At 37.6% G+C, this 26,918-nt stretch overlaps 1 protein-coding gene across 7 annotated transcripts in view; it reads left to right on the top strand.

Moving 5' to 3' along the window:
- Nucleotides 1–26,918, top strand: part of NCOA1 (nuclear receptor coactivator 1) — a 261,841-nt gene that overhangs the window by 42,859 nt on the left and 192,064 nt on the right. For 5 of the 7 annotated variants that reach the window (XM_060309246.1, XM_030858266.2, XM_060309244.1 and 2 more), the window contains exon 2: nucleotides 21,232–21,358. The exons of 1 other annotated variant lie outside the window; for it this stretch is intronic. The gene's annotated coding sequence lies outside the window, so the exon portion shown is untranslated. Of the gene's footprint in view, nucleotides 1–21,231; nucleotides 21,368–26,918 lie in introns of all 7 variants that reach the window. One more of the 7 variants, XM_060309243.1, reaches the window with a different exon arrangement.

Below are 26,918 nucleotides of genomic sequence, written 5' to 3'. Positions count from 1 at the left end.
ATTTGGACCAAGCGAAAGGTCTGTTTCCATGTGAGAACTGCATGTAGCAACCTGGGTCTGTGAGATGAGGAAGCACCCAGGGTAATTGGTTATACTCACACTTAGAAGACCAGGCACTGAGGCCCCACACCTGGTGGCATGTTCTGCTCCTCCTCTACTCCTGTTGAAAGCAGTAGGAAATGAGTATTGCTTTCTGAATGAGGTATACCAACAGAAGCCAGCAGAATGTAAGAGAATCACAAATAAAAAGAATCTCCAAATGTTTCAGGAAAGTTGACACCATGATACAGAATCAACAAACAGAAGAGCTTAATGTCAAGTAAAAAGTGACTAGAACGGAGTTCTAAAATTAGTGTAGCCAATAATTTTAGAGACATAGGGAATTTATTATATTCTTAACAAGTGGTTATAAAACAAGGGTAGGCATTTATTAGGAAGAGTCAATTAGATATCTGGGGAGTGAAAAATATGGTTGTTGAAATGTAATAATCTTTTTGGTGCCGGTGGAGGATGGATTAGAACAGTGCATGGGGCTTCCCTGGTGGTGCAGTGGTTAAGAATCCTCCTGCCAGGGCAGGGGACATGGGTTCGAGCCCTGGTTGGGGAAGAAGATTCCACATGCCACGGAGCAACTAAGCCCATGCACCACAACTACTGAGCCTGCGCTCTAGAGCCTGCAAGCGACAACTGCTGAAGCCTGTGCACCCAGAGCCTGTACTCCACAACAAGAGAAGCCACTGCAATGAGAAGCCCGGGACCGCAACAAAGAGTAACTAGAGAAAGCCTGCATGCAGCAACGAAGACCCAACACAGCCAAAAATAAATAAATAAAGAAGTAAAAAAAAAAAAAAAAAAAAAAAAGAACAGTGCATGATTGGTAGCAGAGAGAACTGGCTCTTTCTGGTGATCCAGTGATATAATGAGATTTTTTTTTAATTTATTTATTTTTGGCTGCGTGTGGACTTTCTCTAGTTGCAGTGAGCGTGGGCTACTCTTTGTTGTGGTGCATGGGCTTCTTATTGCGGTGGCTTCTCGTTGCAGAGCATGGGCTCTCGGCGCGTGGGCTTCAGTAGTTGTGGCTCGCGGACTCTAGAGCACAGGCTCATTAGTTGTGGTGCATGGGCTTAGTTGCTTCCAGGCATGTGGGATCTTCCCAGACCAGGGCTTGAACCCGTGTCCCCTGCATTGGCAGGTGGATTCTTAACCACTGTGCCACCAGGGAAGCCCTATAATGAGATCTTGAACTAAGATAGCAGCAGTAAGGATAGAGCTGAGGAAACAAATAACAAGAGATGTTTAAAATATAGAATTAATAAGGCGACTACTGGGTGTGGGAATGAAAGAGAAGCAGGAATCTAGAATATTTCTAGGTTTCTTGTTTGGTTGAGTGAAGAGGTAATATTGCCGGAAACTGTGGTAGCAAATTCAAGAGTAAAAGCAGTTTTGGGGGTTGGTGATGGAGGATTCTACTCTCTCCCTTGGACCTGTTGAAATTGAGGTGCTGGTAAGACAATCAGGTGGAGAAGTGTTGTCTGTTAGACTAACGGATATATGGATTTGGAACTTAAATGTTTTGGGCTTGAGCAAGATTTGGAAGTCATGTATAGGTGATAATGGTAGTAGATCTCATGCTCCTGGGTAAGATTGCTCAGGAAGAATACACAGAGTTTGAGACACAATGACCACTGCCATTTAAGAGGTATGTAGAAGTAGCGACAGCACAGGAAGGGAGGGAAGACTGGCTGGAAGAGTAAGAGGTGCACCAAAAGTAATGTCACGGAAACCAGAGAAGTAAGGGAGTGGTCAACAATGGCAGACTACCAAAGGGTTAATAAGGGCTAAGTAGTGATTTGGCAATTGAGATTTGACCCAAACAGGAGGCGCTTCAGTGGAGTGGTGGGGCTAAAACCAGACTGTAGTGGGTTAAGGAATAAATGGAAGGTAAGGTGGAAGAGGCCATGGACATAGATTTTGCAGACATAGGTTTGTAGAGGAGTAAGATCTGTGAGAACTGGAATATGGAGGTGGGATGCAGGATTGGAGAGGAGGTCGTTCTGCTTTAATGGAGAGTCCTGTTTTCTTCTCTAGCCTCCCTTCTTTAGTAGTTTCTTACCCCTTTCTTATAAACATTGTCAGGTGTTTTCTTTCATTCTCTTCTAACCTTTTACCTCATTCCATTTCACTCTTAAACTTTTCTCCCAACTCTACATTTCTATAGTACTTATTTTCTCTTTCCTTTGTCTGGAAGGATTCTTATGATGTCTTACATCCTTGTTCATCTATATATATGCTCTGTCTCCTTAGCTACTTGATACAAAAAGTCTTTCAGTGTCTTTTTGTGTCTTTAGGTTGACCACAGTGTCACACTGAAGATGCTCAGTTAAGAGTTCTTTGAAAGTCAGTTGCACAAATACCAGATGGAGACATCCCATTTTGGTGTAGTTTTAAAAAAAGTGTGCATTTTATGGGCAGAAGACCTAAATAGACATTTCTCCAAAGAAGATATACAGATTGCCAACAAACACATGAAGAATGCTCAGCGTCATTAGTCATTAGAGAAATGTAAATCAAAACTACAATGAGGTATCACCTCACACCAGTCAGAATGGCCATCATCAAAAATCTAGAAACAATAAATGCTGGAGACGGTGTGGAGAAAAGGGAACACTCTTGCACTGCTGGTGGGAATGTGAATTGGTACAGCCACTATGGAGAACAGTATGGAGGTTCCTTAAAAAACTACAAATAGAACTACCATATGACCCAGCAATCCCACTACTGGGCATATACCGTGAGAAAACCATAATTCAAAAAGAGTCATGTACCAAAATGTTCATTGCAGCTCTATTTACAATAGCCAGGAGGTGGAAGCAACCTATGTATCCATCATTGGATGAATGGATAAAGAAGATGTGGCACATATATACAATGGAATATTACTCAGCCATAAAAAGAAACGAAATTGAGTTATTTGTAGTGAGGTGGATGGACCTAGAGTCTGTCATACAGAGTGAAGTAAGTCAGAAAGAGAAAGACAAATACCATATGCTAACACATACATATGGAATCTAAGGGGAAAAAAAATGTCATGAAGAACCTAGGGGTAAGACGGGAATAAAGACACAGACCTATTAGAGCATGGGCTTGAGGATATGGGGAGGGCGAAGGGTAAGCTGTGACAAAGTGAGAGAGTGGCATGGACATATATACACTACCAAATGTAAAATAGATAGCTAGTAGGAAGCAACCGCATAGCACAGGGAGATCAGCTCGGTGCTTTGTGACCACCTAGAGGGGTGGGATAGGGAGGGTGGGAGGGAGGGAGATGCAAGAGGGAAGAGATATGGGAACATATGTATATGTATAACTGATTCACTTTGTTAGAAAGCAGAAACTAACACACCATTGTAAAGCAATTATACTCCAATAAAGATGTAAAAAAAAACTGTGCATTTTAGATAGAAGTTTGATATGACTGATGGGAAAATTTGGGAAGCCTTCAAATGCATTAATTGAAGCATTATATTCTGACTACAGGAAGAATTAATTATTCTACCCTAGTGAAAATACATGTAACAACTGTTGTTTGACTTTAATTCTGAATGTCCTGATTAAGAGGAACAATTGGCAATCCAAGAACTTGTTCAGGAGAGGGAGGAAAATGGTGGAGTCCAGAGTGCTGTTTGTCAAACCAGTATCTATTCTCCCTTTCATTCTTAGTAACATATCTACACTATTGTGGGAAGATCACTAAGTCCAACTATAAAACATTATCTCTCAATAGCTGTAAACAGAAAACTTGGGTAGCACTTCTAGGAAAGCTCTTTAAAGGAGATAGACTCATCTGGGAAGCCTCAGAAGGAGCTCTTGTCCCTTCCTCCTTCTGCCTAGGACAGAGATTAAATTTCTGGAGTTGCAGCGATCATCTTTTGACTATGGATGACTTTGAGCATAGATGCCATGGGGTAAGGCCGGCAGAGTGAAAAGATAGAATGAGTGGGGCTCCTTGGTGATGCTGCAGCTGCCAATCTATCCTGACCTACCTCCAGATCTCTTATGTGAGAGAAAAATAAACCTCTCTTTTCTATAAACCACATGTATTTGTTCATGAGCAACTGAACCTTATCTCAGCTGACACAGAGGGCCAACCCACTGACTAGATTAAAGCTATTACTGAGGCTACTCTTAGCAGGTGGAGAAGAGGTTATGGACTCAGCTGGTTTTGGGTTTCCAGGGTTGACATAGGGGGACATTTTTGGAAAAAGGTTTTAACACTGATCTAAAGAATTCTTGAGAGAGCCTTTCTCAGTTTCTGATTCTGGACATAATTTGAATTTTCATAGCAGATGGCTCTCTGAGAAATAGTTATGGCACTGCATGAGATGTAAAAAATTCAAATTCTTAGACTGAGATTTGATTGTTGTGAACAAAGGGAATTCTGAGAACAGGAAAAAGTTTATGGAAAACAAAATCATTAATATTGAACTAAAATAATTCATAATAGTGAAAAGTAGATTGAATACTCCGGAAAATCACATTAGTGAATTAGAAGACTCCTTCAAATGATGTACCAGAATTACGGAAAGATAGAGCTGGAGATAATAGGCACGGTAGATAGATCCGGGAGATCTGGTATACATAAATTGGGTGTTCTAGTAGGAAAGAACAGAGATGATGTATATGTGATCAAGAAATTCTCAAAGAAAATACTGAAAATGTTGCTAAACTGAAGATTTGTACTTTTTATAGAACTCACCAAATAGCAAACAAGATGAGTGATTATACTAGTCACATTTCTGATGTTCAAGAATAGGAGAAAATTCTCCAAGCTTTTGGGGAGGAAAATCAAATTATTTTCAAAGGGAAGATAATCAGGTTGGAATCTAGTCTTCTATTTCATGAAAAATACTAGATGAGAGGATTCCAGACCTTTTATGGAATTTATAGACTAATAAAATGCTAATAGAAAATCTGAGTGATTAACAAATTATCAAACTTTGGTTTTTTTTTAAGCTAAACAAGGGTATAAAATATAAAATAAACAATTGAGTAGTTTTTGTTTTGAACAACACTGTCATCTTTTTTTTTCTTTTCCATTATGGTTTATTATAGGATATTGAATATAGTTCCCTGTGCTATACAGTAGGGCCTTGTCGTTTATCCATTCTATATATAATAGTTTGCATCTGCTAATCTCGAACTCCCAGTTCTTTTCTCCCCAAAACCCCTCCCTCTTGGCAACCACAAGTTTGTTCTCTATATCTGTGAGTCTGTTTCTGTTTCATATATAAGTTCATTTGTGTCATATTTTAGATTTCACATATAAGTGATATCATATGGTATTTGTCTGACTTACTTCACTTAGTATGATAATCTCTAGGTCTGTCCATAATGGCATTACTTCATTGTTTTTTGTGGCTGAGTAGTATTCCATTTTATGTATATACCACATCTGACTTATCCATTCATCTGTCGATGGACATTTAGGTTGTTTCCACGTCTTGGCTTGTAGATAGTGCTTCTATGAACATAGGGGGTGCATGTATCTTTTCTAATTATAGTGTTGTCCGGATATATGCCCAGGAGTGGGATTGTTGGATCATATGGCAACTCTATTTTTAGTGTTTTGAGGAACCTCCCTACTGTTTTCCCTAGTGACTGCACCACTTTACATTCCCACCAACAACACTGTCATCTTTTTTGATTGTACTGAGGACTAGTGAAAATTTAATCACCAAATAGTATTGATTCCTGTTTTAGAGTTTGGTAGCTACTACAGTATCTACAGTGTTGTGAGGGAAAAGGATTTATCCTCAGTTTTATACCTTACCACACTGTCATTTACATAAAAAGGCAAAAGAGAGATTTTAAGACAGACATGGTTTCAGAAATTACACTAGCTTTGTACTTTTTCTGAAAAAAAAAAAAATGTCCAAGGAGATACTCTGTAGAATAAGATAATTAGTAAACTTGATTTAACAGATTGATATTAAACTTTGTACATACAGAAGATACTTCATTTTGATTACCTGTAATATAGTCATTACATCTAAGGTACAGAAATAACAAAAATAGAAATTCAAAAGTATTTATTTTAAGCATTTACTGTGTTCCTACTATGTATTAGGCAGAGACCTAGGCTGAGGGTGCAGTGAAAAACAAGGTAATGTGATTTTTTTGCCCTGATGGAGCCTACAGCCTGGCAACCAATACAAGAAATAACTGGGTAGTTACAATGCAGTGCAGTGGATGCTCCAGTGGATAGACTACATGATAGAATGTCAGAATAGAGCAGGAGCACTTAACCCAGATTTGGGGGAGAAGCAGAGGTGGCTTTCTGAAGAAGGAACATCTGAGATAAGACAGGAGAAAGAAATTGAGAAGATTTCAGATTAGTTGATTGCAGAGAATACAAAGTGAGTGAAAGGAACAGATGACACCAGAGAGGTAACTAGGGACAGTATCACACAAAATCTTGAAAATAATATCGAAGCAGTTGGGCTTTATTTTGAGAGAAGTGGGGAACTATTAAAAGATTTTAATCATGAAAAAGTGATATGATCTGGTTTGTTTTTTAGATAGATCACTCAGTTTATGGTGTGGAAAATATCGAATTAGAGCCAGTAAAATTGAAGGTAGTAAGATCAGTTAGAGAGTTGTCTTATTTATTCATTTGTTCTAACAATAAATATTTCTAGGTTAGAGGTGATGTTGGGCTGGCTATGGTAGGGTCATGGGATGGAGAGAAGTAGAAGGACTTGAGAAAGATTTAGGCTTTCATGGTAGGCTTTGGTGGTTGGATATTAGGAACATGTAGAAGGAAGAAGACAGACATGATCCCTAAATCTCTGGCTTGTGCAATAGGTAGTTGATGATGGTGCCATTTATTAGAGGAACCGTGGAGGAGAAGACTAAGGAGGGGTGATGAGTTCAGTTGGAGGTGCCTATGGGACACCTAAGTTGAGATCCGGTAGATAGTTAGATAAATGGGTTTGAAGTTTAGGAGAGACATCTGGGCTGGAGATACTGATTTGGAAAGTATCAGCATTTGGAAGGTAACTAAAATCATGGATATGAAAGATCACCCTGGTAGAAGGTACAGAGAAGAGATTTAGGTGAAAGATCTTAGAACACACACATCTAAAATGAGGATTCTTCTAATAAGACTTTTAGAAGGAATGGCTAAAAAAGTAGGACAAAATTCAGGAGATACACCTAAAACTTACATAATGATTAAAAAAATTCAGGAGAGTGGGGCTAACAAATTTGAAACCATGGTACATGTATACTGGTATTAAATAAGTAAATGGACGGTGCATTGTGGGAGCCAGGTTTCTCACTTTTGGTGAGTGAGGTTACAGACACCCATGGCAAGGGGAAGGCTAGAACAAATCACATGGTACTAGATTAGAGTTAGAGAAATCAGGATGAATTCACGTTTAGGTTAATATAGATATGGATACAGAAACAATTATAGATATGTATGTATATATGGCCAAGTATACAGACATATATTTCCTAGCTCTACTAGAAGGGCCTAGAAGCAATGACACCCCAGTAGCATTATGCACACCTAACACCAAGATCTTGATTTGATACCATTTTCCAATTTAAAAAAGTAAGCTTCTTGGAAAATAATTGATTCTAGGACTGGCACAGGGAATATGCAAGATGAACCTGGAACATTTTGTAGAGCTAGAAGGTAAGAAAATACTCAAAAGCCAAAAGGATGGGGCTTGGCAAAAGGATACAGGAGGCAACCTGAAAGAGCCATCAAATGATCAAAGCTGGATTAGTTTGAATAACAAAATAAATAACACAGTATTGGATTATAACCCTAAATGATTGAATAAGTAAGTGTCCCTCGCTTATTTATCCCATACAGAAGAGCTCCAGGTAATTTATGCAGACACTTCTCTCCCTCAAGGAGGTGGAACTTAACTCCCTAGGCTTTGAGTGTGTGCTGTTCTTAGTGACTGAAAGGGAATGGTTATTTATGCAGATGCTGTTTAAGGTTAAATAAGTTATAGACTAAGGCATTTTCATGGGTTATAGTATTAAAGAATATTTGTGATCTCAGTGGGAGCTGTTCTAGGGGAAAGGTAGATTTTTGGGCTATTAATGTGTATGACTCTAACCTTAACCTATCTTAGAGAGTATTCTGTATGTTCTTATTAGAAGATTTAATCACAAACTGACAGCTATTTAGTGTCTATCAAAAGCTCACTTAAAGTATCAGATATGAGAAGATAGTTTAATGAATATTTTAATTATGTATTCATCTAATTTCTTGTATTAGGTCTTCAGAGAACAAAAGTATCAAGATCATGTCACCTCAGTCTCCCCCAACAAGAAAATGCCTGTACTGATTCTGCTTTAATGATATGCCGTCTGTCTATAAATAGATCTATAAGCAACATCATTTGAATGATGTGCATTTTCTAAAATTATGTTTGAAACTATAGTCCACTAGGTTCATTGTTCTTTTTTCAAGTACATACAGTTCAGATACAAAATTTACATGTTTTCTTCTTACCAGAGATGAAAACTTACAACTCTGGAAACATGGACCCAAATTTGACACTCATTGTTTATAATTTGCTGATATTATGAATTTGATAGTGTCTGTTTCAGTTGCCTATTGTCATTTAACAAATCACTCCCAAACTTAGTGGCTTAAAACAGCATTGATTTATTATTTTTACAGTTCTGTGGGTCAGGAATTTGGTCAGGGCTTGGCTAGGGGATTCTTCTGCTCTGTGTGGCATCAGCTGGGTGCATTCACTCAGCTGGTAGCTGGGCTGGAAGGAGGCTTCACTCACATGTCTGGCACTTTGGCGTGCCTCCAGGTGGCCTCTCACCAGCATGATAATTTCAGGGTATTCAGATTTCTTACATGGTCTCGCTTCCAAGAGGGAGAAAGGGGAAACTGTCAGTCCTCCTGGTCCGTGGAACTTCAGAATGTCACTTTTGGTCACTGTTGGTCAAAGCAAGTCACAAGGCCAGCCAAGACTCAAGGAACTGGGGTACAAACATCATATTCTCATGGGTGGAGTGACGCGTACAGAGAGAGGGAAGGACTTGATGGCAGCCATCTTTGGAGGCTATTATGTGGCCATACCAACTACCTACCACAGTATCTTTTTTTTGTGTGTGTGTGGTATGCAAGCTTCTCACTGCTGTGGCCTCTCCCATTGCGGAGCACAGGCTCCGGACGCACAGGCCCAGCGGCCATGGCTCACGGGGCCCAGCAGCTCCGCAGCATGTGGGATCTTCCCGGACCGGGGCACGAACCCATGTTCCCTGCATCGGCAGGCGGACCCTCAACCACTGCGCCACCAGGGAAGCCCCTACCACAGTATCTTAATTTTTTATTTTATTTACAAAGTTTTATTGTGATTAATCCTCTTTACCTTGCGTCTTAACTTGTAACCAATTCAAGTCCTCTTGGAAATTAGATTATACATATTAAATAAAAATTATTACCTTAATTTAGTAGAAAAAATTGGGGGTAATGAGGGACCATGCTAAGTCTCACTCTTGTCATTGTCACTCACTCTAAATTTATCTTGGCTTAACAAGTATCTTGGATTACTTAGAGCTGAAAATCTTAGTTTCTCTGATCTGGAAGGCTTACTGACACATGTTCATATATATTTTTTAAGCCCTGATAAACTTTGTGGAGCACAGTTCTAGCGAAGGGTACCATAATTTAAAATTCAGATACTGTTTGACTCAGAAAGTAATTCCACTTCATGAGTACACAGATATTCTTTAGAGCATTGTCAGTAATGGAAAAATACTGGAAACAACATATGAGTCTGTCAATGAGGAACTGGTTTAACAAATCATGATGCATTCATATGATAGAATATCATGAAATTGTTAAAAAAAAAAAAGAGCAGGAGGGAATTCTATAAGGAATGATATGAAGTAAGTTCTAAAACACATTAAGTTAAAAAAAATCATGATGAGAAGCTGTATAGTATGCCATCACTTTCATTAAAAATACATATAGGGGCTTCCCTGGTGGCGCAGTGGTTGAGAGTCCGCCTGCCGATGCAGGGGACACGGGTTCGTGCCCCGGTCTGGGAGGATTCCACCTGCCACGGAGCGGCTGGGCCCGTGAGCCATGGCCGCTGAGCCTGCGCGTCCGGAGCCTGTGCTCCGCAACGGGAGAGGCCACAACAGTGAGAGGCCCGCGTACCGCAAAAAAACAAAAAACAAAAACCAAACATATAAATGCTTTTTAATGTATAGAATACGAATGAATACACAGGAATCAAGGGAAGGGAGCTGGATGACTAGGGGGGACTTTCTATTCACCATAGCCTGTTAGTACAATTTACATTTTATACCAGGTACATGTATTAACTACTCTAAAACTTAGCTTAAAAAATGCTCTGACAGTTTTATTTTATTTGTTGGTTATCTTCTTGTGTAAGGCAGAATGTTGGGTGTTCCATTCAGACAGGAGCCTAAAGGCCAGTAGGAAAGATTAAACACATGTACCATATCAGCAGGCTGCTTGTTAGAGTTGTCATTTTTGCATTGTCCAAATACTTTGCCCATTGTTTTTAGTGGACTGTTTATTTTCTTATTATTGTACTGAAGATTTCTTTTATATTCCGGAAACAAGTTATCAGATATTTGTCTTGCAGATATTTTCTCCAAGTTTGTGGCTTGTCTTTACATTTTCATAACACTGTCTGTGGAAGAACAGAAGTTTGAAATTCTAAGTGCAATATCTCAATTTTTTCTTTTATGGTCCATGCTTTTTGTGTCATATCTAAAAACTGCCTAACTCAGGTGTTGGCAAACTACAGCTGATTCAGCCCACTGCTTGTTTTTGTAAAATAAAGTTTTATTGGAACATAGCTATGCCTGTTTGTTTCCATGTTCTCTATAGCTGCTTTCATGTTACAGGACAGAGTTAAGTCTTTGCAGCAGAGATGATATAGCCCATAAAGCCTAAAATATTTACTGTCTGACCATTTACAGAAAAAGTTTGCCAACCTCTGGGCTAACCTAGCATCCCCAAAATTTTCTCCTGTGTTTTCCTTTAGAAATTTTATAGTTTTGTATTTTAAAATATTTAAGTCTATTAATTTTTAAAAAAATATTTATTTATTTGTTTATCTTGGCTGCGCCGGGTCTTAGCTGTGGCATGTGGGATCTTTTAGTTGCAGCATGCAGGATCTTTAGTTGTGGCATGCGGACTCTTAGTTGCGGCATGCATGTGGGATCTAGTTTCCCGACCAGGGATCAAACCGGGCCTACTGCACTGGGAGCTCGAAGTCTTACCCACTGGCCCACCAGGGAAGTCTCTAGGTCTATTAATTTTTATATAAGATGTGAGATGTGCGTTGAGGTTCTTTTTTTTTCCCTGTATGGATTGTCATTTGTTATAGCCCTAGTTGTTATAAAGACAGTTTTTTCCATTGAATTACCATGGTACTTTTGTTGAAAATCAAATCAATTGACCATAACAGATATATTTCTGGACTGTCTCTTCTGTTCCATTGATCTGTATGTTTATCCTTATATCAGAATTATAATGTCTTGATGACTATAGCTCTATAGAAAGTATTGAGGGACTTCCGTAGCAGTCCAGTGGTTAAGACTCTGTGCTCCCACTGCAGGGGGCCTGGATTCAATGCCTAGTTGGGGAACAAAGATCTCGCATAAAGCATGGCACGGCCAAAAACAGAAAAAAAATTGCAGGTCAAGAATAAAAAGATCTTCATTAAAAAAAAAAAAAAGGAAAGTATTGAAATCAGGTAGTATAAAATTTCCAGCGTTCTTTTTTTTAGAATTATTTTTAGCATCCTAGGTTCTGTGCATTTCCATATAAATTTTAGAATCAACTAACCAGTTTTTATTTAAAAAATCCTTGTAGGATTTTTTTCTTTTTATTTATTTATTTTTGGCTGCGTTGTATCTTTGTTGCTGCATGGGCTTTCTCTAGTTGTGGCTTTTTTGTGGTGCACAGGCTTCTCATTGCGGTGGTTTCTCTTGTTACGGAGCACGGGCTCTAGGTGCAGGGGCTTCAGTAGCTGTGGCTCGCTGGCTCTAGAGCACAGGCTCAGTAGTTGTGGTGCACGGGCTTAGTTGTTCCGCAGCATGTGGGGTCTTCCCGGACCAGGGCTCGAACCTGTGTCCCCTGCATTGGCAGGCGGATTCTTATCCACTGGGCCACCAGGGAAGTCCCGTCTGGTGGGATTTTAATTGTGATTTATGTTAAATCTATACAGTAATTTGAGGAGAATTGATATATTAACATTGATTAATCTGATCTTTGAAAACAGTATACTTCCATTTATTGAGGTCTTTGATTTCTCACTTGGTGTTTTGTATTTTTGAGCACAGAATTTTCCATTTATTTTGCTATATTTATCCTGTATCTTTCTTTTTTGATGCTAATGTAATTGCTACTGTTTTGTTAATTTATTTCTAATTATTAATTGCTGCCATATAGAAATACAATTAAATTTTGTATGTTGACTTTGTATCCTTCAATTTTGCCAAATTCAAAGCAAATTTAGTTTCAGTAGTAGACTCTTTGGGATTTTCTAGATAGACAGTCCTGTCACTTGTGGACAAAAGACAGTTTTGTTTCCTTTTTTTTTCATCTCTAGGCTTTTATTTCATTTTCTTGCATTATTGTACTGACAGTACAGTGCATTGTTGAATAGGAGCGGTGAGAGCAGATGTTCTTGCCTTGTTCCTGATTTTAGAGGGAAAGCATTTAGTCTTTCATGATTATGTATGATATTAGCTTTAGATTTGTTGTATATTCATGTCTTAGGCTGAGGACGTTCCCTTCTGTTCCTAGTTTTCTGAGTTTTGAATCGTGAATGGTTGTGGGTTTTTCCAGAATTTTTTTTGCATCTGTGAAGATGATCGCTTATATTTTAGTCTATTGATATGTTGAATTATATTGATGGATTTCTTTTTTCATAATGAACTAATATTGCATTCCTGGGATAAATGCTATTTGGTCATGATATATATTCCTTTTTGTATATTGCTAGATTCATTTTTCTAATATTTGGTTAAGATATTTTGTGTCTATGTTCATGAAAGGATATTGGTCTGTAATTTATTTTCCTTACAGTTTTTTTTTTGTCTGACTTTTATATCAGAGTTATGCTGTCCTCATAAGATGAATTGTGAAGTGTTTTCTCTACATTTATTTCTGGAAAATTTATATATTATTGTTATGATTTCTTCCTTAGATGTTGGTAGAATTTACCAAGGAAGCCATTTGTCATGGAACTTTCTTCATGGGAAGATTTTAAATGATGAATTAAATTTTCTTAATATATTAAGAGCTATTGTTATTTAATTTCTTGAGTGAACTTGGTAGTTTGTATTCAAACTTCCAAGGACTTGGTACATTTTATCAAAGTTGTAGAATTTATTGCCATAAAGTAGCTCATAATATTCTCGTATTATCCTTTTAACATCTGTAAAATTTCTAGTGCTGTCCTCTTTTCATTCTTGGTATAGTTAATTTGTGACTTCTCTCCCTCTCTCTCTCTCTCTCTCCCTCTCTCTCTCTCTCTCTGGCCAGAAGTTTATTCAGCGCTATTGAAATTCTCAAAGAACTACATTTCAGTTTCATAAATTTTCTCTATTGCTTTTTTTAGTTTCATTTCTTCCTTCTAATTCCTTTGTGTTTAATTTGCTCTTCTTTTTCTACTTAAGGTGGAGGCTTAGATTATTGATGCAAGACTTTTGTTTTCTAATATAAACAGTTTATGTTTTATGCTGTAAGTTTTTCTAAAAACTGCTTTAGTGGTATCCCACAAATTTTGATATGTTCCACTTTACTTTTAATTCAATTAAAAGTGTTTTTTAATTTCTCTTTTTAATCTTTGGGTTATTTAGAATTGTGTTGTTTAATTTCCAACCTTTGATAATTCTTAATCTATCTTTCAGTTATTGATTCTAACTTAATTCTGTTTTGGTCAGAGAAAATGCATTATTTAACTTAAATTCTTTTAAATATTTTGAGCTTTGTTTTATGGCCCAGAATATGGTCTTTCTTGGTGAGTGTTCCATGTACCCTTGAAAATAATGCATTTTCTGTTCTTGTTGTGTAAAATGGTCTATAAATATCCAATTAGGTCAAGTCAGTTGATAGTATTTTCAGGTTTTCTATAGCTTAGTGATTTTCTGTTTTCTTGTTCTGTTGATTAATAACAGAGGAGTATTAATGTCTACAACTGTAATTGTGGATTTGTCTAATCTCCTTACAGTTTTGTCATGAATTGATCCTTTATCGTTAAGTAGTATCCCTCTTTATCACTGGTGATATTCCTTATTCTGAGGTCTGCTCTTTCAGATATTAATACAGCCATGCTGTCTTGCCTTTCCCTCCTTTTACTTTTAACCTGTGTCTTTGTATATAAAGTAAGTGTCTTGTGGCTAGCATACGATTGGATTTTGTTTGTAAAATTTGATCTGATAATCTCTACCTTTCAATTGGGTGTTTAGATAATTTCTATTTAATATAATCATTGAAAGTTTGGATTTAAACCTACTATCTTGCTAGTTGTTTTCTATTTTTGAATCTTTTTTGTTTATTTTTTCTGCCTTCTATTGAATTAATCATTTTTCATAATTTCATTTTATCTAACTCTTGGCTTATTCTGTATATTTATACATACACACATATTTTTGCGGTTGCTCTAGGTCATGGTTTCTTAACCTTGGCACTGTTTGTATTTTTGGTTGGATAATTCTTTGTTGTTGGGTCATGGAGGGGATACCTGTGTCCATTGCAGGATTTTTAGCATCCCTGGTCTCTATCTACTAGATGACAGTAGCACCCTTTCCCCACCCCCAGCCGTGACGACCAAAAAAGTTTCTAGACTTTGCTACATGTCCCTGAGGGGGCAAAATTGCTCCTGGTTGAGAACCCCTACTCTACGGTTTATTTTATTTATTTTATTTTTGTTTTTTGGCTGCGTTGGGTCTTCTTTTCCGCACACGGGCTTATCTCTCTCTGGTTGTGGTGAGCGGGGGCTACTCTTCATTGTGGTGTGCAGGTTTCTCATTGTGGTGGCTTCTCTTGTTGGGAGCATGGACTCTAGGCACGCGGGCTTCAGTAGTTGTGTCACACGGGCTCAGTAGTCATGGCTCGCAGGCTCTAGAGTGCAGGCTCAGTAGTTGTGGCACACGGGCTTAGTTGTTCCGCGGCATGTGGGATCTTCCCGGACCAGAGCTCAAACCTGTGTCTCCTGCATTGGCAGGCGGATTCTTAACCACTGCGCCACCAGGGAAGCCCCTACTCTATGGTTTAAAAGATATATCTTTAACTTATAATAGTTTTTTTCACATTTTTTAAAATCACATTTTTTCTTTAAATAATATTATACTACTTCATGTGTCATGTAATACCTTATATACAGCATAGTTCAACAACTATCTTCCATCTTTATACTATGTTGTCATAAATTTTATTTCTATGTATGTTATTAACACATTATCATTTTTTGCTTTAGTTCGTGTTTAACCTTCTAAAATCAATAAAATATGAAAAAATAGTCTTTTATTTTTACCTTCTCTTTCTAATGCTCTTCATTTCTTTTTTGTAGATCCAAATTTTCACCTGGGAATTTTCACTGCTGCCTAAAGAACTTCTTTTAACATTTTTGGTGTCTGCAGGCAGTGAATTCTCTCATTTTATTTGTCAAAAAAGTCCTTCTTTCTTCCTTCAGTTTTCAAAACTATTTTTGCTGGTTATAGAATTCTATGTTCAGCTCTTTTTTCTTTCAGTACCTGAAAGGTATTATATTCAATATTGTCTTTGGCTTGTATAATTTTCTGAAGGTAAGGAAATTTTAATCTTTGTTATTTGTATCTAGTCTTTCTTTTTTCTCTGTCTTAGAGATTTTTATCTTTGTTTTTCTACAGTTTGAGTATGATATACCCGTGTATGTTTGTTTGTGTGTGCGTGTTTTGGTATTTATCATGATTGGGGTTCTCTGGGATTTTTTGCTCTCTAGTTTGTTGTCTTAGATTCATTTGGGAAAATTCTTGGCCATTATCTTTTTATGTATTTCTTGTATCTTATTATTTTTGTTTTCTTCTCCTGGGGCTCCAATTAAATGGTTGTTATACATTTTGATATAGTTCCACAGCTCTTGGATGCCCTGAACTGTATTTTTCCTTCATTTTTTTAAAACTGTGGTTTCATTTTGTATTATTTCTATTGTCCTGTCTTTAAGTCCACTGAGTCTTTCCTAATCTGTGTCCAGGCTGCTGTTGAGGCTGCCAAAGAAATTTTTCTTCTCTAATGTAAACAAAATTTCTTTTGTTGTTTCTGGCTTTTCTATCTTACTTGTTTAAAGTTTCCATGTCACTGCTGAAAATTTCCATCTTTTTATGCATGTTATCCATCTTGTCTACTAGATCATCTAACAGTTATTTTAGAATGTTTGATAATTTCAGTTAATGAATCAGTCCTGATTCTGTTGATTACTTTATCTCTTGACAAAGGGTTATTTCTTCTTGCTTTTGTGGATGCTTCATAGTTTGTGATTTAATGCTCATCATCATGTACAGAAGAATAGGAGAGACTGAAGTGATCCTCTTCTCTCAGGCTGTGTTTGTCAGAGGTTGAGTCGATCTAATCTTGAAGTGAGGTGGGTTTGGATTTTGTGGCCATCATTACCTTCAGTGTACCACAGGCTTCACATTTCTCCATTTGGCTGCTGTTGCCTTGTGTTTAGAGTGTGGCATGTGGTACTACAGGATTCTTCTGTGATCCTGTATCACCCTCATCTTTCAACAGTCTTTGCACATCTGTTTGCAGAGGGATTTCATGTTACTGTTTTTCTCCCAGTGATAGATTATTGTTGCTTGTTACCCAGTGCTATGCTTGTGGGACAGGGCAAAGTTCTGTTTTGTTCTGGTGCAGACTCAATCCTGGTCAGGCCCTACATTCCTGGGTATCAGTGGTAGGACTTTCTTAGCTTTCCTGCTTTCTCTTCCCTGTGGTGGTCAAACACTCATACATTTGTGGTTGGTCTTGGGCAGAAATATCCTTTCCCTCCCTTGTAGTAGTACATCTCTGTTGGTGTTGGTGCAGGATCCTTTGCCCAAGACTTTTTCCTCTCCCCCTCCCCTACAGTGGCAGAGGGGGTTTTTTTGCCTCTACTTTCTCATAGCATCAATGTGTCTTTCTTTGCCTGTGTCTGGGAGCTTAGGAGTGTTTTCTCCCCATCTGGGAGAGGCATTTTGCTTCTGTTCTCCTCTGAAGCAGTGGACTTTTGCCTGGACCCTGGGGTGAGAGGGTTTTCTGTCCTTCCCCCAGTGGCTCTAGGCTTTTGCTCTGTGTTGGGGACGGGTTGGGGAAGCAGGCAGAGCTTCAGGCCTGTACTCATCACCTTGTACACACTTGCTTCAGTGATGAAGGGCTTTCTCTGGTTTCCTGTCCTACCTCTAACCTTTCTTGTGAGAATCTGGTTGAGGCATGTAGAAGAACTTGCAACTGAGTGTAAACTCTCCTTGTGTCTGGGGTTCTCAACCATTCCTAACTGACATAGTAGTTCATACTTGGTCTTAAAGAATTTGTTAAAATCTTGACTGATTTTTTTTTCTTACATACGTGTATGGAGGCCACTTCTTCTGATGACCTGCCAAAGGTAAAACAGTTTGTGTGTACAGCCTCTCCCTGGAGGAATTTGTCCCTCTTTGGTATTTAAATTACTTGGTTGCCTTCTGACTTCAATTCTTTATTAGATTCAAGAGAAGTTTTGATTGTATAAATCTGGCTTTTTCTCACTAGGGTGGGAAAACATTCTTTTGTGGCTTTCTGCATTCTAGGTGGAAGTGGAACTACTTAGAGTTCTTGACAGGGTTTGCTATTTCAAACTGCTGCTTATTCGGATCCCTCTTGAATGTTTTCTCTTGCCTTCATTTGCCTCTTGAGCACTTTGTCATTTAGGATTGAACCCAAGGGACTACTTCCTCCATGAAGCTTTTCCTGATCCCACTAAGTAGAATAGAACATTTCTTGAATTGTACAACTGCTTTGCTTCTTGTACAGCTGTGTTTCATTTTTGCAGACCCGTTGAAACCTTCATTAAGGTTGAGCAGCTTTCAGAATTCGAGACCTCTCAACCTGAGAACTGTCCTTCTACCTTCAAAGTTTATGGCTGTTATGGTTGATAGATTTTAGGTAGGATCATAAAGTAAACTTGAGATAAAGAAATATACAAGAGAACTTACATTTATTAATATAATAAAATTTGTGAAATCATACCACATAGTTTCCTGTGTACAGTTATTGCTCTTGAACTAAATTATTTTCAGAAATAAGACTTAAATTTGTAGAATCTAATTTCTTAGAACTGTGGGCTTGGTTACACAAGCTAGGATATATTCACACAATGAAATATCATGGAGTTTTAAAAAACAGTGATAAAACATATCCTAACATGGTAAATCTGCAGGATATAATGAGTGAAAAAAAATAAGGTGCAAAACTGAATATTTTGTGTAAGAAGGCAGGAAGAATAAGATTATATTTGCAGTTAAGTGTATTTGCATAAAGAATTACTAGAAGGATATACATACAAGAAACTAATAAAAGTGGTGACCTGTAGTAAGCAAGGACAATGTGAGCTGCAAGTGGATGATATACAAATGAGACTTCTCAAACATGTTATGTTCCTTTTTACATCATTTTGATTTTTGATTCATGTGAATGTAGTATATATTAAGAAAAGTTAAAGTTAGTAAACATTATGTGAATCTTAAAAGATAACAGGAAGATTTGAAAAATACTTTAGAGCTGATAAAATATGTTGGCCTATGAAATAAAAATTGTGTGTGAGATACCTTTATTTTACATAAATCAGATTTTACAGATGAAAAGGTAAATACAAAGCATGGAGAGTTGCAAAGATCAAGGTTTTATGAATCTGGCTCTAGATGAATAAATATATAGAAAGGCTGGTTTTCTAGCATGATTAGAAAGGTTTGGGGTCTAGACCCAATGTGGGTGATCCCTCAAAGCAGAAAGGAGCATTGTGTTTAGGCAGCAACTATAACAGAAACACAGAGTGCTGAGAGTGGACTGGGGAACAATTTCTTACTCATGAAACTACTGGGCATATCCTTGGAAACTGATAAAATGTATCTAACTATTGTCAGGAAGAACAGGAGATGAGAATACCAAAGAATATTCTTATTACAAATTAAAACATATAAAGAAACAATAATTACATTACGTAAATAGGTTATAGCCCAGAAATCAACCTTGTTGTAGACAAATGAAATGTATAAGAAGAAATTTATAAATCAAGGGGTGGTTTACTTAATTACTTAATGTTGTTAGGAAAACTGGCAATTTGGAATACAGGTCAGTTCAGAGTTAAATCTCTTTCCATACATCATTTGGAATGAAGTATTCAAATAATTTAGCCCACAGAAAAGTGAAAATCAGAGTATTTATCTGTTATCAAGAAATTCCTAAGCAAAGAAATAATAAAAGAAGTGAAAAATGCACTGATGGATAAATCTGGCCACGTGAAAAGAAAAACTTTTGTATTGAAAGCCAGCGATAGACTGAGAAAATGTTAAAAGTAGATGAAAGACATAGTATTTTTACAATATAAGTGGTTAAGGAAAACATAAAACTCCTTTCCCATTTTACCCCAGGTGGGGCTGGAAGAGGGAGAGTTGCACACTTGGGAACAAAGGCAGTGTGCGTTACGGGAGAAGGATCTGATTAATGACATAGATAGCGTTCAGTGTCTAACTAAATTTGAAGACCTTAATATTATAGCAGGATCAGTCCACGTGGTTGTGTGTTTTTTCTCTAGCAGGTGATTGAATTGACCCAGGATTAGGAATTTGAGAGTGGAGAAGTGGAAGAAAGAAAATAACGTACTTGGTGGACTGATAGCTTGGGTGACAACCAAGATTTTGAGATTGGTGATAACACAGAACTGGAAAGATGAGTGTAGGTAGAGTGCATCTAAGGGATTGAGACTGGACCCCAGTTAGAAAAGATAGAGTGGAATATTGAACGACAAAGTCAAGAAGAGGGTAGGACAGCCAGATGGCATGACCATGAGGGAAAGGGTGGGACTGCTTGTGAGGTAGGGTCTGGAAATGTTACTGTGGACAAGGTTGGTTCCTATGGCCTTAGTCTTCACTCTAGAGGGTTCTTTTCAAGAGCCAGATTTAGCCCAGTGGTTGAAAGTAGTGTTCAGTGATAAGGTTGAGGATGTAGAGGTCTTTTGTTTTACTATGTAAAAGGGGTTTCCAGAGGTCCCTGTGGAAAAGGTTGGAAGGAAGGGCGGCAGTTGGGGAACACATGCAGTGACTGAGACAGCAAAGAGAACACTGTGGGCATGAAGACAAGAGAAAAGGTAGTCACAATGGTTTATGTTTTGAATAAAGCCCAAGGGTGACAGGGATGGGAGCCACAGGTAGAAGTAACTAGCAAGATTCCTGAAGTGACCTGTGGTGTAATGATCGTCTCTGGAGCCTGATCCACTGTGTCTTTGTAATCTAAAGGGAATATTAGTGGAAAACTTAACTCTGGGTGGTATAACCTAAAGCAGTTAGGCTTTAAATAACGAAAGCCAGTGGGGCTCACATTTCTTAAGCATTCTCTGATGTCTGCACAGTCCCACTGTTTGGAGTTAGCTTTGAGGTAGAATGGGAAGATACAGTACTACCATTAATTTAGGAAAGTCCACAATTTGTCACGTCCTACTGCCAAGGACCCAGGAATGAATGATAGCCATCATATTGGGTGCTTCTTTATCATAGAGGTATCTTCTGCTGGAAATCCTGTTTCCTCCTGCTGTTCCATTTTACCTGAAACTGGGTACTGAGGCCACTGCTGCTGGGGTGACTTCAGCAACTCTGATGAGTGAGTCAGTAGCTTAGGTCTCTTGCCTCCTTGAATTACCAATGCAAAGCTCAATTTACTGCATACCTCCTTTGGGGATCAGAACCTTTTTAAAGCTAGTAACTAATTACTGCTTATCAACTTTATATTTGTTTACTTACTTAACCTTTATTCTTTAATTTCAGTTTTTAAAATCTGTGGTAGGGACAAGAATGGGAATTAGAATTTCTTGAACAACGAAAGCACCTGTTATAAGAATCTTTGTATGCTTATAGGGAAACAATGATGTGTCACAGTATCTAAAATCTAATGTTTTCAGTAGAACAAATGTCTCTTTTCTCCTACTTTAGATCTAATGAGATGTAACTGGAACCGACTCTGATGATAAAAATCAAGGACCATCAGGCAAGATCAGGCAGTAAGAATTTTTGCTTCCAAATGAAGACACCGACATTTAGAACTTCTACTTATTCTAAGGTATTCGAGGTACAGTTTTACTTTAATTTGACTCCTTGGCAGTCATTTTATAATGCTGATTTCTATCTATATAGATTTCATAAGTTTAAAAGTTTTTATGTTAGAATGGTTAGCTTTTGGGGAAGAGGCCACCCCCCCCACACACACGTTCCTCCAAATCTGAGAAGAGATTCAGATTTTAAAGGGAGGTCATCCTTATAATTAGGAAAGCATGTCAATTATAAGAAATAGAATGGACTTCCCTGGTGGCACAGTGGTTAAGAATCCACCTGCCAGTGCAGGGGACATGGGTTCGAGCCCTGGTCCAGGAAGATCCCACATGCCGCAGAGCAACTAAGCCCGTGAGCCACAACTACTGAGCCTGCATTTTAGAGCCCGCCAGCCACAGCTATGAGCCCGCGTGCCACAGCTACTGAAGCCCACGTGCCTAGAGCCCATGCTCCGCAACAAGAGAAGCGACTGCAATGAGAAGCCCGCGCGCCACAACTAGAGAAAGCTGTGCACAGCAAGAACCAAAGCAGCCAAAACTAAATAAAGTAAATAAATTTATTAAAAAAAAAGAAGAAACACAAATGTAAGAAAATATATCAAAATGTTCATTAAAAATAAAGAAATACACTGAGTGCAGATTAACAGTATAGAAGAACTGGAATAAATAAATGTCAATTTAATAATTATTTTATTTATGTCATGACCCTCTGAGATGAGCAATTGAATTCAGCACTCTAACCAACTGTGCTTACATGATACAAGAGATCTTAGTGATTGTCCTTTAGTTTGATCTGGAAACCTCTCTTTCCTGTTTTCCTAAACTTACTGTTAAGAGTTTTCTATTCACCAAGAAATGTCACTTATACTCCCTGTAGACTGTTTCTATAGGACCTTGGGGATCTGACGGGTTAGTTTCACTTAGATCAGAAAAACCAGACGTGTAATTAAAGAGTCAAATGATACTTCCAAATCATTGGGTGGCTGTCCACTTTAAAGACTACATAAGACAATTGAAAACAATCAAAGGAAACATAGTATCAACAGAAAACATAGTGGTCTCTATTTTTCTAAAATACATATAAATTTCAAAGAGGGTACAGTTAGTTTGTTGTTTATTTAAAAACAAAATAATTTCGTGTTAATTGTATTTTTCCAAATAGGCAGAAAGTATGGAAAGATAATTATTTTTAGGGACAGTCAGAGTTGGTTGGTTCTCTGTATACATTATAGAGGTTTGTAAATTAATTTTGCTAGATTATAGAGAAGATGAAAATCTGAGAAAAATGTATCACTTATTACTTGGATTTTAAATTTCATTTTATTCTGTTTCGGAAGAAGAATATGTAAAACAGTAAATTCTAAAATATAAGAATCCATATTGAAAAACCTAAGACTGCTTCAGTTAAAATAAATGGATTACTTTCTAGAAGGCGGTGGTATAATTGAGCAGTTTTTGCCAAAGAAAAGTTACCTCGAGTCAAATAGCAGATGAAAAAGAGGTTGTTTTGATGAGAAGTTTTAAGACTTCTCTGGCAGCTAGCAGGTATACTGTACTTTTCAAAAATTTTTTGGTGTCAGTTTGAATCAAATGGTAATGATATTAAATATATAATTTGACTTATTACCAGAATCATTTTCCTTTTTAAAAAATTTGGATGTACTTTATTTTTTGGCTGTGTCAGGTCTTAGTTGCGGCACGCGGGATCTTTTGTTGCAGCGTGCAGGCTCTTAGTTGTGGTGCGTGGGCTCCAGAGCTCGTGGGCTCTGTAGTTGCGGCACACGGGCTCTCTAGTTGTGGCATGCAGGCTTAGTTGCCCCATGGCATGTGGGATCTTAGTTCCCTGGCATCCCCTGCAGTGCAAGACGGATTCTTAGCCACTAGACCACTAGGGAAGCCCCTCCCTTATTTTTTAAAGCTATCTTTCCTTCTTACTTTCATTTAACAACATTAGTTGAATGTTCAGGCTTTGCGAAGAATAAGTCTAAATATGTGGAAGGATATAAATTATTCTATAACTTCATTATGAATGAAGTTGAAGACATCTTTCACTCAGAATGTTTACTCTGGGTCTAGGGAGGCTAAATACTCTCATCTGAAAACCATTTAAAAGCAATTTTGAGGACTTCCCTGGTAGCACAGTGGTTAAGAATCTGTCTGCCAATGCAGGGGACACGGGTTTGAGCCCTGGTGCAGGAAGATCCCACATGCCGCAGAGCAGCTAAGCCCTTGCACCACAACTACTGAAGTCCGCGCACCTAGAGCCCGTGCTCCGCAACAAGAGGAGCCACTGCAATGAGAAGCCCACGCACCACAAAGAGTAGCCCCCGCTTGCCGCAACTAGAGAAAGCTCATGCGCAGCAATGAAGACCCAATGAAGCCAAAAATAAAATAATTAAAAAGAAAAAAAAGCAATTATGAAATGAGCACATAAAAATCATAGTTTAGTATTCCTTTCTAAGTAATATAGTTAAGTTCTGTATTCAGATGTCAACAAAAAGAGAGTAGGAAATTCTGATCAATTGAATTTGGTGACTAATTGGTTGTGGTTGTCACCCATCTATGGTTCTACTTGTGAAAGTGCCATATAACCAAATTAGGTTGCTTAAATCCTTAAATTAGGGATTTCTATTCATCAATTTCTTATATTGCCCCGCGCATTTGCAAACTAATATTTGTCATTTTCCCTTTCAAAAATGAAGTAAAAATTTCACAAACTTGTGCTCAGAAGTTTTATATAATACATTTTGACAATATTTTCTTTCCTTCTTTTTTTTTTTTTGCTGTACGCGGGCCTCTCACTGTTGTGGCCTCTCCTGTTGTGGAGCACAGGCTCCAGACACGCAGCCTCGGCGGCCATGGCTCACGGGCCCAGCCGCTTCGCGGCACGTGGGATCTTCCCAGACCGGGGCACGAACCCGCGTCCCCTGCATCGGCAGGCGGACTCTCAACCACTGCGCCACCAGGGAAGCCCTCTTTTTTTTTTTTTGACAATATTTTCTTAAAATTTTTTTGAGAGGATTTTAAGATTTTGAGATAGTGGGATTTTGTTTTTTTGGGAAGGGGGATTAAAACAAAACAAAATTAGTACGAGTTACGGCCCTAGAACATTTGTAAGGTGATGTCTTGGATTATAGTTTACATTAAGTTAAAACAGTACCTTTTAAAAATATTTTGTTTGGACTCACAAAAACATTTGAAAACATTTCAACAAGGTATAATTGAGGGAATAGGTATTCCCTTGCCACCATGATTTTCTCTATGGTGTGATGGAAAGAGCACAAGCTTTGGCTCTTCTACTTTCATGCTACCCTGAAGAATTGAATTAATATTTGTCTTAGTTTCCTTTTCTTTAATAGTTACTTTTTAGACTTTTGATGAAAAATGAAAAAAGTGTATAAAATTATATAAAATGATGCTTTTCAGTGTTAGATTAATGCACATTATTGCTAAAGATAGAGAAGACCACACTACTGAAGTATCATTCACAGTTATCCTTCTTCTAGCAAAAAACAGGTCAACTCACACTACTACTGAGAAGCTTGTCAAACCAGTTTCAAACTTAACGACAAATATTATGCTTGGAGAGAAAGTAAAATGAGCTTTTGGCAAAAATCCCTTATCAAAGGCATACCATCTGGAAAAGCAATTACTGTCATGTGCATGCTAGCAGAATTTTTTGTTTTTCAGTTGGATGAAAGCACTGATGTGCTGAGGACATACCAGCACTTCATAGAGATGTGTTACTGTTTAATCACTGAGAAATCCACACTAACAGAAGAGTTTTTTTGTTGATATTTTGTTTTATTGTTGTTGTTGTTGGTGGTGGTGGTTGGTTAGTTTTTTAAAGCCATTGTTGTCTGGAAAAGTTGCATTGGCTCCTCTGATCAAAACCCAACAACTTTAGCTGTAGGAGAGGGTGCACTTGGTCTGTGAATAAAAGAAATTGCACCAAGATATAAATTTATATCCTGTTTTTTTCCAGAGGAAAAAGTTTGGCATTTAGTAATGTGATTTCTGGTTGTGATTTAATGTTGAAAAAAACCAGTAAAAATTGTGGATGTAAGCAATTTTTGGCCACTAACACCGTGTCTTTTTAGGATTTTGGGAAGAAATGGTCAGCAAATATAGGATCCTGCTTTTCCACAGCGATGTATGCTAGCTGTGTAGGGTGACAGGGCTTTACATGTTTGTTAATTTGCTTTTTAGTAAAATAAGAAGAATGTTTCTTTACCACTGATAATGCCATTTCTATGATTTCAAGGAGGCATAAACTTACATCTACTTTTTCAAATAGTCAGAACTTATAACTTCATATTCACAGTATCATGAGTTTCAATGTTAAGGATGAGGTATAAGAATTTTATAAAAGTCTGAATTATGATGCAAAATAATTCTTATCTAAGAGTTTGACCATTTCCCCACACTTGATGATTTTATTGGGTTATCAAAGAAAAAACAACCAGTGAATTTTTATTGTACATGTTTAAAAACCACATCTAAATTTTGAAATAGAACATGAAGAAATACTTTCCAGAGCCAAAATGCCGGCAGAGAATATATTAGGAATCTTGTTGCTCCAGTCTCTCAAATTGAAGCATTTAACATCCAGTTTTGAGTGGGATATGCTCTTTTTTGGACATTGAATGGAATGCTGAAAGTAGACTTGAGAAGGAAATATTTCTATAATTTCTGGGTCCATGTTCAATCATAATATCCAGAATGTATTCAATATAACACAGTTGATTTATAATTAAGAATTAGGCATTTTTAGTTTAGTAGAAATAAAGAATAAGAAAGGAGCTAGTTGAAGTGGAAAGCAGCTTATGGTTAAAGCTGGTTCCAGAGCTGGGGCCTTGAACACCTTGCAAGGAAGCTATCATAGGGGGTGGCAAAACAACGAAGGTGCTTAATTGAATGGGCTCTGTCTGGCCAAAGATGAGACAATTTGAGCATTAGTAAGTATAACTACAATATATAATCAATCACATCCAATATGTTTAAACTGATGAGTTCATGATGGTACTTTAAAGAACTCATTCATTTTCTTTGGAGTATGCTAAGAAACCAACTATACCTGAATGTGACCAGTAGTTGAGGAGAGGAAGTTTCTTTTCTCAGGTGTATTCTAGTTAGTAGTATTCTATTTACAGTTAAGGGGTGATAAATAGAACATTACCATTTCATAATGAATTCCAGGACGTAAGCAAAGATCATCAGTGGCTGCTAACATCACAGGAGGAGGGACAGTCGGACATTAGGTTTCTCTTAATGAAAGTTCACGATCCTTTCTGTGAAGTATCGTTGCCAAAAAAATTGAATTTGAATCTAAATCTGATCAAGCCTGTAGCTCCAATTACCAATTTACAGGAAACATAGAAGACAGGGAAACAAGGGAAATGATACCATGGAGATGCAGTCAGCAGAATCTAGACTATGGGGAAGTCTTTGGGACACACAACTTGGTTTTTTTTTAAACAAATAAATTGTGAGGAACAAAACAAGAGAAAAGAAGGAAGAAAACTGAAATTAATAGCAATGTTTGGACTTTATTTGGGTCCAGATTTTAAT

The sequence above is a fragment of the Globicephala melas genome, chromosome 12, assembly GCF_963455315.2.
Source record: "Globicephala melas chromosome 12, mGloMel1.2, whole genome shotgun sequence".
NCBI lineage: Eukaryota > Metazoa > Chordata > Mammalia > Artiodactyla > Delphinidae > Globicephala > Globicephala melas.
Note: the sequence above shows the minus strand (reverse complement) of the source record. Positions and strands in the feature narration are given on the sequence as shown.